At 28.8% G+C, this 12,586-nt stretch overlaps 1 protein-coding gene across 8 annotated transcripts in view; it reads right to left on the bottom strand.

Annotated features, from left to right (window-relative positions):
* LOC114124683 (elongation of very long chain fatty acids protein AAEL008004-like) overlaps positions 1-12,586 on the bottom strand; it is a 43,306-nt gene that overhangs the window by 12,052 nt on the left and 18,668 nt on the right. For 2 of the 8 annotated variants that reach the window (XM_050198762.1, XM_050198771.1), the window contains exon 1: positions 8,008-8,622. The exons of 2 other annotated variants lie outside the window; for them this stretch is intronic. The gene's annotated coding sequence lies outside the window, so the exon portion shown is untranslated. Of the gene's footprint in view, positions 1-362; positions 483-673; positions 825-8,007; positions 8,623-12,586 lie in introns of those variants that run through there. 4 more of the 8 variants (XM_050198763.1, XM_050198769.1, XM_050198759.1 and 1 more) reach the window with 4 other exon arrangements.

The raw sequence follows: 12,586 nt of genomic DNA, 5'->3' as shown, positions 1-12,586 counted from the left end.
TTAATCAACAAAATACTATTAACGAAATTTAATTATCTAGCAAGTGACTAATAAATGTCCGTTTAACTGACTGTTGCATGTATCTTAAAAAATGTTCTGATGATAATATAAAACGAATATATATATCCTCTAAAATATTTAACACAATAATTTTAAAAAAATGGGAAACATATATCTTTAAAATAAACAATGTGTATTGGTATTGTTATATATGAATATAATTACAATTTATTTTTGAAATTTTATCCCATAAATCTGGAATATGAAATAATACAATAAATTAAATAATTAATAATTAAGGAGTTGATTTAAGGATTTTTTTTTTTTGTATATAATTGGTGCATTTATTAATCTCAACATACCCAATTGTATTACAGGCTATATCTGAATTCGATGTCTTATTGATTTATGTTAACCAAATTTTTTTTGATAGTAGGAACTCAAAAAGTCGTATTTAGATACACACAACAAATTTTAAAAACCTAAAACAAACGTTAATTGAAACGACATTTAAGTAATATATTTAATCAAATCAACGAAACACTATGTATTCTATTAAGATATAAGAGTTTAAAAAGTTATTCGGCGATAAATACGAAAACATTCAACAAGTGTAACTAATATAAAACACTAAAACTTATTTGAAATTGATATATTATGATAGAAATCTCACCTGTGAACTGCTGGACACTGGGAAGTATACTGTAGTGATGCCTTATCCAAAACTAAGCTATATTATATTGAAGTTTTCTTGTTACCTAAGATGTCAGACTTAAGGGGATGACCTTCAGACCAATCGGGTTGATCCGGTTTTAACCATGCACCGGAACACCCTGTATGTATAAGACAATTCTTCCTATTTAATCATATTTACAGTACAAATATAACATTTTCAAAAAAAAACTCGTTGTCCACAGCAAGTTTATTAAACACGTTTAAGATTCAAGATCATACTACGCGAAACCATACGAAAAGTGAATTCCAGTTATACTTAAACAACGCAAATTACTATATCTTACATAAAATTATTGTTCGATTATAAATATTTGTGAGCAAAAATGCATAAAATTATAATTAATATATATTATACGTCATCAAGTCGAAAACTTAAAGAAACCAACCAATAAACATAGAAAAAAATTCAAGGTCTGCTAATGAGGTGTCTTTATTCGTTCTTTAATTTTTATCAAGACGGAAATAAAAAATGTAATCTCAAGATCCACTTAAAATATGCTAAAATTAAAATCTAACTACCTATTATCAATCTTACGAATACCATATTATTTTTTTTAAGTTTAAAATAAAGTCTGTACTACCTATATATACAATTCAACTTCAACTTTACAAAATATAAACATTTAAATTAAAAAATACGTTCCTCAAATCATAAAACGTGATAGCTAATAACTTTTGGTCAACCCAAGGGAAAATAAAATAAATAAAAAATCTTTATAGTAATTTGTGATTAGTCACTAATTAGTGTATACGTTAATACTAATTAACCTCTAATTTAACACTTGCAGTAAGTAGTGTACAAGAAATTAAAATACGACACAAAACATCAGATGATAATGGATAATAGGTAACTTGTAATAACTATAGATTACTGCATATATTATTTTAATCGTCATGAAAATATAATCAAACATAATAATGAATATTCTGTAATTAGTTCATACTTTACAACGTTAATTTTTATTGTAAAATTATATTTTAGACATACAATTGAGGAAGAACAATTTTCATTTTTAACGATAATATACAGGTACTGACTTTTGTTAACGACACTATAATAAATTCTTCAAATTAATAAAATACTGTCATTATAAGGCTATATACACTATATTCCATTATAGATAAATTGTACATGAATACACTAATCGTAGATCAAAAAATTGTTTTAGTTTATAACAAACAATAGTTAAATAAAGATATTCTATGTTAAATTACGTTTTATGAAATTACTTGTATGGATTTAAAAAAAATATATTACAAAATACCCAATTTTAACTGTTAATAAATAGGTATAGTGGTTTCTAGTAAACTATTAAAGAAATTTCTAAATTTCTAAAAAAAAAATGTTTTAAAAATAATAGTTACATTAAATAACTTTCTAAACGAGATAAATTCGTTTGTAGAATATTATATTTATCTTTAAACTAATAATACACAATTGAATCTGAATTATTAAAAGTATTTTTGTACTTTAATATGTTATACATTCCATCTATAAGAACCAACTGGCACCTATTATATCGCATATCGTATTTGAAAATATAATTTACAGGCAGTAGTCCAACTAACTACTATCATAATATGCTAAAAAAATACTATGAAATATGTTTCTAATTTATTATATATATATATATTATGATAGGGTATGCGAGTGAATAAGCTACGTTCCTGCACATGATTACTAAAAGATAAGTAAAATTATTAATTAATTTAGAATTGCATTGTCGTTCGTAACCATTACTATTTTATAAGTCTTTATTTATTTTTTATGTATTATTTATCGAAGAAAGTAAAGAATATTTTTGTAAGTAATACATACTCTATCTTCTCCGAGATGTTATACTTAGTACTAATTATATTAAATACCATATGATTATGATATAAATAATAATTTTTAAAAATAATTTGGTATAAATTAATATGATGATAATAGAAATAAAAATATTCCTAATATGGTCTTAAAACATTCCATTATTAATCGTATAGATTAATAGATTTTTCAACTTCAATTGTTTTAACAATCAACATTTTATGAACTAATTTAAAAATTCAAACAATCTATTCACCACGTTACCAACAATATAACATTACACCTATTGCTACTTGTATTATAATTTATAGGCACGCTATACAACAAATACCTAATAATGTTAATAACTTTATAAAAAAATAGTAAGATAGGTAGACCTAATACTTATCGTGCATATTGCCTATGGACATAAATATAATAACCAAAAAAATATCAATTTATTGATTACATTGCTGAAATAAAATGTAAGTATCAATACCATATATTATTAAATAATTTATTTTCAAAACCATTTGAAAAAATCAGTACAATGAATACGAATAGTACAAAAGTTGTATTCGTGTAAACGAAAATAGTAAATACAAATTAAGGACAATTCTACACAAAATTTAAACTATTTTACACAAACACTTAGCAAAGAATTGTTTGTGCATTAAATACCAAAATACATAAGGTATTAAATTTCTGAAAACATTATTCGAACTGTTATTGTTGTAATACATACTTAAATAACATTATACAATCCATAAATACTTCTTAGACATATTATTATTTAGAAATAACTATGTATTAAGTTTTATTAAAAATATAATTATTTAAAAAAAAATAACACTAACAATGATATATACATATATAGATACCTACTTGCTAATATTTACTAATTCAGCATTAAAAATTTTAAATAAATATTGTTTAGTTGAGGCATTAAAATTGTATTTTTGTTAATTTAAAAATAAATAAATAAAATGTTTCTACATAGTTAATATATATTTTATTTTAACATATTTTATACAATCCAATACACCAAATCAATGGTGTTTTTTTCTTTAATTAATAAAAAATATTAAAATTGAAGGTAGAATAAGCATAGGTCACATTGGACCCATTTAACAAGATGATAAATAATTTTATAATGTTTAAACTTGAATTCCAACATTATAAATAAGGCAAATTATTGAGACACGCGTAATTTTTATTAAAATCAAATAAATTTGTTATAAAAACAAAAGGCCAAATTAATACATCATTTTATGAGTTGTGACACATTGTTTGAGCTTTTATTGAAATTTCAATTTAATGATCAACTATGACATATTGAAATCATTATGGAAGATTATTAAACTTAAAAAGACATCTGTATTCACAATATAATATGTATAATTAATACCAAAATTTGTAAGTATTAAAATATATAGCTAGAGTGAATGTACCTAAATATTAAATAATTTTTAAACTAATTATGTTCATTACCAAGGTCAGTTCATAAATCTAAAACTAGTTTTACTTTTGTCTTTGAATCTAATTTCTTCCTTCTTCCTCCTGATATAGTCAAAATATAAAAAAATGAATCAATCGTATCAAACAAGCAAGTTTTTTTGCGGATTAAACGTAAAATTTTATGTTGAGTTTCAGTAACGTATAACATTAAATATATTGCATTAAAAATATTCAAATATTATCATACAAAAAAAATGCAAAATTATAGGTATAGTCAACAGATATTATACATAAATCATGTTATAACTAGAATTTGTGACCAGAATTTTTTGTAGAATTTTATTTGAAACATTTTTGTGGAAACATTAATTTAAACATTACTATATGTAATAGCTTTATTGTTATAAAAATGTCTAGTAATTAATTTGCGTTCACTATTTTTCATTTAATAGTTTAATTTCCAACAACAACAAAAAACTGACGCATGTATGTAGTTTTCGATACTTCTCGTATACGACCATAACAAAAAGTGTCACTATTTTCAGCCTAGAATTCAGCCGAATCCAATTACCAACATTTTTTATCATCATGTTACACGTTAAGTTCGTAAAACATTCAGGTACAAGTCTCAGAAATGTTAATTAAGTTCTTCAGGTTAACTATACATAACAAAGTAAACGACGACGGACTGTTACGTAATAATAATTATAACAACACAAAAATATATATAATAATATATTATAGTATTAGATTTTATTACAGCGTCCATATAAAATTGTTGACAGCCGCAACGAAGGTTTAGATTTTTTATCACCTGCTATGACTTTGATGAACGAAGACACGAGGCCCGTTGAGTCTCTAATTATTTTGGGAACTACACTAGTAAGTTTGATCCCTGATTTGTATGCGTATACCTAAATAATTTCGACATATACAAAATATTGTGTTTATTACTATAATATAATATTCGTAATAACATTTTAACGATACGAAAAGCAGTAATGATAAGTAAACGTCATAAAATCAAAATTTTCCAATTTTTAATTAGATTAACCATTTTACATAGTTTATAATAATGTCCATTAAATAAAAACTTATATGTACGTTGAAGGTACTATGGAAGGAAAACTATTCATTGCTCATGTTACCTTAAAATCAAGATGGATAATTTCTTAAAATATATTTTTTTTATCATTCTTTAAAATGTATCACTTCGCAAAGTAAGAAAATTTAGGACATCAATCAAAGGCCATTAAAATAACTTCAGCCTAGAGTCCCCGGTGCATTCCCTGCATCCTTGCTAAATCCAACACATCATTGTATAATATTATACACAACGACGAAATGTAGTATAGAATGTGAAATATTATAAAATATCGTAGTCATTCAATTATACATGATAACAAATGGACGTGACCCCGGAATAGGTATACGCGCAATTAAGAGGACGCTTAAGTTCATATTTAGTTAGACCAAAAATAAACCTTTAGCGTAGGTACACGTTTTATAATAATTTTAGAAATTTAGAAATTCAACATTTTAACACAATATACATATATATAATTGGGAACTTTATCTATTAAGTACCTAGCGTTGTTCTAGCTTTTGATAACATTATTATTAAAAGGAATTCTTATAACTCTTAATAAACTTCCATGATAGCGTTTTGCACTTTAGCCACACTGTTAAGACTTTAACTACACGTGGTCAGACAATATTTTTTTTTATACATATAAACGCCGTATCTATATATTTATTTCGAAAGACAACGCGCAGACACGCACACGCATAATACGTATCCACTGTGTGCAGTTTGGGTCTAGGTCATACATATTATTATTGTTGTAATCGCTCGCGGATAACATTGTAGACCTGCAGTGTTTATTTTGTATTTTAAAAACGTATAACTTTATTTTTGTTTTCGCGCAAACGTCAGTACGGCATATAGTACCCAATATGAAAATAATACGCTGTAAACGACAACAAACTGTACTTAAAAAAAAAAAAGTGTAAATAGAACTTCAAACGCATTGATATACGACCATAAATATATATATATTAGGTATCTTTATAATATATGTATAAATGTATGATGCCTTTCCCTCTCTATATGTCATTCACGTATGTGCGCGCACACACACGCAGACATAATATTATTACATATTATACACACATCTATATTTTACATCCATACGTGTTATATTATGTATAATATTTACAACACGGTCGGCGTTGGTTTGTGGTTAAATTTTTTGACCTATTTCGATTATATTTAACAAATTGTTTTCGCGTATTTTGCACAATTCAAACGGAAATTGAACAATAGCAATTTGACCGTACGGTGTGTATATTATTAGTTATTACGAATATTTATAATCTATATTTTATATACATCATGTTTATTTTTATTTTTTCATTCACCGACCTTAATAGATAGAGTTACACGTTTATAGTTATTATAATATTATATATACTGCAGGTCTCAGCATATTATGCGATACTGTATTATTTTTGTATAGGTATCTGGTATAAAATATGTCTCGATCGAATATGCTGCTTAAAAACACAATTGTGTGGTATATAACGCTGATGAGTACCCGAAACGTGGCGGCGAGAATATATTTCTTAGGAATAATACAAAATATAGTAACAATTATTATCATAACCTTTCGTGATATAAAGGATAAGACGTTTGAATACACTTGTGAGATATCAGTCGCATGAATAAATATATATATATATATAATATATATACACACATCGTGCGAGGCTATAGCACAGCTGAGACTGTCTCGCGGAGTGATGAAACGGGAGGGGAAATAAAAAAAATTCAAATCAACAAAAAAATGTGCAGAGCGTATTACGCGGCCGAAGAAAAAAATTGCAAAGCGCACGGGCTCCATCACTCGGACGACCGTCAAACAGTGCGTGGAAACGGAACTCGTTTACAAAACTGGTATAATCCTCAGAATAATAATATAATAACACGGCCGCTGTGTCCAAGTAATGATATACCGGGATGAAAAAAAATTGTAGGTAGGTACACACGCACGCACACAGACACACATTATACATATATATTTAATATTATATACAAGTTTCAAATTGGAACGCCGTGAAGGCTTTCCAGACGTGTTTCGTCATTGCGCGAGCGTGTGAGTTTTGTGTGTGTGTGTGTATAAAATAATATAGGTATATATAAACGTATTTTAAATACGCAGCGTCTTTTCGCCAAACACATTTCACGTGAGTGCGATAGTTAAACGCCGCAAAATAATTTAATATTTTATCATCATATAATAATATAAACGTCGTCGATTAGCCGAATTATTATTATACCGTATCTATCACACCGTGCACGTGATCCAGTGGCGGGAAGGATTGCATCGCCGAGGATGATATTGTTAACGCTACCTATGCGTGAGCAATAATAATATCATACCTACGCCTAAAAAATATATACTACGCGCCAAATCGATTTATCGTCGTGGTAACGCGCATCGTATCGTACACAGCGCATATCGTCGTACGATGCGGAGGATAAAACGGACCGACCACCGCGCGGGCGAGGACGCGAAAAACTTTAGATCCGTTTTCGTGGTGTGTCGCGTGTCTAATTATTGATATCGTACCCAAACCCAACTCGCTGAAATTTATATCGTCCGTACAGTACCCACACAACTATCCGGGTGACATAAGTACGACTGCACCGCGGTTATATAGTTGTATCGTTGTCCGCGAGAGGACGTTTGCCGCGACTGTACAACGGTCGGACGGGACGACACCGCGGCGCGAGAGTGTACCCATGAGATAATATGCGGCCGATTTGAAAATCGTTAACTCCGCGCAACATAACGCCTACGTCGTAATACAATTTATTGTCGTACAACGTGTACCGAGTGCAGAGGAGAATAAGTCGGACCCCGTTCAATAATGTCATAAAAATATTATACAGTACAATAAACTCATAAACTCTCGGTGTGTGTATACACCGAGTCGTGTGACGATGGCGGTGCATTGCATACCTTTGCGAAGCGACGGGAAAACGGACTTGACGACAGATGCGGCAGCGGTTCGCGGGCTCGCCGCGATAGTGGCGGTGGCGTTGGCGGTGGGCGGCGGCGGCGGATTGCTCTTGTCGTCGTGCAGATGTACAATAGTACTTATTATATTATTGATAATGATTTAACGCGCGCGTTACAATTGTTATATAAATGTATATACGCGTGTGGCGGTAACTGTGCGCGCGGTATATACCGAGTATATACCGAGCGAGGGGGATGATACCGCAGACGACTGCAGATGACAGGCCGCGGGCTCACTTCTGTTTCGGAGGAGGGTTTAGAAGGAAGACTTTTCGAACAGATGACGTGAAAATGCCGATCCGGTGGCGCCTTACGGCTTTTCCGCGGAACGACGACTTTTTCTCGCGCGTACGACGTGTGTGCGCGAGCTGTGCTGTCCGTCACGCACTCTCGTGGCGGGGTGTGCGGGCGGCAGCCGGGTGTGAGCCGCGGTTGCGCGGCGGAATTCAGGCGACAAAAATACGCGGAAAAAAAACGCACGGCGGCGACGGCGGCGGCGGCGGCGGCGGTGGCGAGTAAGTACGACGGCGTGAGTGGCGTTGGCGCTGTTCGTGTGCGAAGACTGGCGGGCCGTCGCCGTCGCCGGGTCCGACGGCCACCAGCCCCACTACGGCGCCGCCTCCGAGAAAGTATTAAATATCGGCAATTGCACACACCAGCACGCGCGCGCGTACCTCGCCGCCGCCGTTTTCGCACGCGCGCGCGAATTTCCACCACCGCCGCCGCCCGGCTGTCTGCGACCGAGTTTTCCGCCGTCCACATCCCACGCAGCGGCGGCGGCGGCGGCACATAAGGATAGGTTAACATAACTTATATTATTATTTTCATTATTATTATTAAAAAAACAAACACCGAACACCATATTATACTCGAGACGTGTGAATTATAGTAAGTACCTGACATTGTATTCTGTGTTTTTGCGATATCCTTATATTGTTTAAGCCGGTTATGAGCATTTTTTCAATCGAAATAATTTACTCGTTCATGATTCACTGAAAATCTGATAAGTACATCGAAAAAAACGAAATTTTAAATAGACATAATTTTCTTGCTTTTAAGTTTGATACAAAGTCAATTCACTCCAATATTATAAAGCCAACGACACAGAATTGATTCCGCTGAACGCAAATTATTTATGTTGTACCTACGTTTGTAGTCGAAGACAACTGATAATATAACATATTATATTGAATTCATTCATTTATGTATTAAAAATTAAAATCCATTATTATAGTAATTTAGCACGCTTGTTAAACTGGCTGGTCTAAAATCTAAAACAATGATAGTAATTTGCGCCTTATTATAGTCTATAATTTATTTTAAAAAAAAATAAATAATTTTTATTTTGAATGAAAAACTAAAATGTGATATTTATTATATTATATCACAGTTAACAATAAGGTAATAAAATACGAACTACATTAAATATTATCGACTATGATATAATGTTAATATAGTAAATGGGTCAGATAATATAAATACATTAAATATAAAAATGTACATTAATTTGAAAAAATCAAAATAAAGACATTTTTAGATTCTGAACTAAGTGAAAACATTAAATATAATGTCATATAACATATTATGATAATTTAATGGCCAAAAACCGTCACAAATATCTATTTGATCTTTCGATTTTTCTAAAATATAGAAAAATAATTATAAATAATTTACCATTTCTTTTATTTAGTTCAAAAATTCGTTTTTATTTTATTTAAAAAGAATGTGGGCTTTTATACGTTTTTATTACTATTATTTATCTTTTAATATCATAGATAAATAATAAAATATTTTATTAATTAAAAATTGACAAAAATAATAGGTCATATAATATTAGTTCACTGGATATTTATTACATTATGAACGTAGAAAAATACAATATTATATTAAATTATGACGTAAGTTACGTTGATTAATAATTAGTCTAATGAAGATAGAATCATTCTTAGATTAACTCAATAGAATTTTAAAACAATTTTTTCAAAAAAAAAATTGACAGCTATTATTTTTGACATTGAACTATATAGGTCCGTTCTAAACACATACGACGAGCAAATAAGTTTTTGAACGACGCGCGACGAGTGACGACTTTTCGATCGTTTCACTTTCACATTAAATTATCAGTCATTGACAAGCGATTGTGCAAGCCAAATTTTATCTATATGATAGTTTTATCATTTCTAATCACTTTTAACGTTATGGATAGATTTACATATTTATACTTTTACTAAGCCAAATTTTATTTTTAAGGTAGTTTTATCATTTCTAATCACTTTTAACGTTATGGATAGATTCACATATTTATACTTTTACTTTATATAGGTTAAAATGGAATACATAAAACATTTATTGTTTTAAGAGGCAATTCTTATACACGCATATCGCACACCAGGCCATGAGCAGTTATATTGTTTTTTATACAAACTTAAATATTAATCTCATTACAATATTATTCACTACACAATACTATACAAACATTACTCGAACAGTTTTTAATGTTTTTTAGAAATTAGAATGATAACTTTTATAAGTACTACTTGATTTTTGACAGTCAAATAGAAAACACTCAAGAGGGTTACATAGAATAAACTACCATAACCACACGTATATTATACTATAATTATTACCTATATTAATGTTGTTAGTTAGACAAATAATAGATAAATTATTTTATAAAAGCAACAAAGTTAAAATAAATTACTTCGAAGTTTAGAAATTTGTTTTTTTCAACCTGAACAACAAAAATATAGAGGTTGTCAATTTATGTTCGATGATACAATATTTAATCTTATCTTAAACTAAAATCATATTAAACTAAGTAAATACTTATAAAAGTTTAAGTAAGTAAATGTACCATGTATATTTTACTTATTTTATTTCAATATTCTTACATCGTTTGTCTTCGTCAAAAAAGTTTTTATAACTTATTTTAAATCTGTATTTTGAAAATTATTATTACCCAATAGCATAATTAATATATTTAAGATTAAATTATTTTTTATTGTATTAAAAAAGCGTTTAAAATTATATGTTTATAATTTATAGGACTGATTTTTTTAAATAATTTATATATTTGTGATTAATTCAATTGTATTCATACATTAATCACTCACCTGAGTTGTTTACTTATAGTTCGACGCCTCGACGGCTTGTGTACGTTCTACGAAATGTGAACATCCAATGATGATCCAATGAATCATTCACAAAAATCAAATTTAAATTAATAAATTGCAAAACTTTTATTGATATGAACAAACTCGGTAGGACACACTAATATAAAGAAATCAAATTGGAGTAAGCTTAATTAATATATAAAAATAATACAATATTCTAAAACTTACAAATTTATATTATTATTGTTCGACATAAATATAAAAGAAAAAAAAATAACTTATTTTAAGTTTGATATTTCAAACATTTTAATTTTAATAATCTATTATAATATATATAATAATTCTATAGTACTGTTTGCACGTTATACGTAGTACACTAGATCGTATACGCATTATGTTTTGATTTATATTGTACAATTTCAAAGTAAGCAATTACTTTTTTGTGTGTAGGTATTTGATTGCCCAACAACCAAACAAAAATATTACAAAATTATGTTAGGTATATGAATACAATATCTATAGTATTATTTTAATGGAAAAATATTTTATATTAAGAAATACATGACAAATATAATTTAACTGTCAAAAATAAGATAAGAAAAATTAATCCTATGGAAAAAATGCTTATACAAAATCCAGCTCAAAGCATTAAATTCAGGTTCGTTAAGCTCAGCTAGGGATAAATGTACAACTAATTTCATCTATCTGTAATTCGCGTTTGTCTATATTACGAAACAAACTTTCTGGGTAAACTACTACATAATACAGTTCATTAATTCCTATATAGATTATAATTTTAATAGATTCTATTTCGAAACTATACAATTTAATAAATCATTAGTTTTCGTATCAAGGCATATTATTTGACTAATTGTTGTTAATGATTATATTTGAAAAAAAAGATAAATGGATTATAAAAAAATATTAAAAAAAATAAAGTGTGAAACTTTTGAACTCTGTATTATAGTTAGTACCAGTAAGTGCTCGGAATCAAGGTCGGAGAGTGTTGAACCATGGACTATGAATGTAATATTGTTATATCATCGGTGCGGTACATGTATAGTTTGTTAGTGAAACCACAATAAACATATAATCTACAAAAGTGAATTCGAACATGACGTTGGATTCTTCTACATTTATCCACTATCAATTAACCCAAGAAAGTAAAATTTTGTAAGACCGATATTAATTAATGTAAATCTTCAAATAATCATAAATAGAAGAACATTAGATGTTAAAATAATAAAGCTACTAAAAATAAAACAATACGCTTAGTGTCAACAGAATTAAAGTTCACAATAAAAAAGATTTAATAGGTATATTATATTTATAATGACTTTTATTTATAATATATAATGTATACATTTTATACATAAGACAAAATTTGAAAAAAATCTTTATTTAGC

This window comes from Aphis gossypii, chromosome 1 (genome assembly GCF_020184175.1).
Source record: "Aphis gossypii isolate Hap1 chromosome 1, ASM2018417v2, whole genome shotgun sequence".
Lineage (NCBI taxonomy): Eukaryota > Metazoa > Arthropoda > Insecta > Hemiptera > Aphididae > Aphis > Aphis gossypii.
The sequence above is the reverse complement of the archived record's forward strand: the minus strand, read 5'-3'. Positions and strand labels throughout refer to the sequence as shown.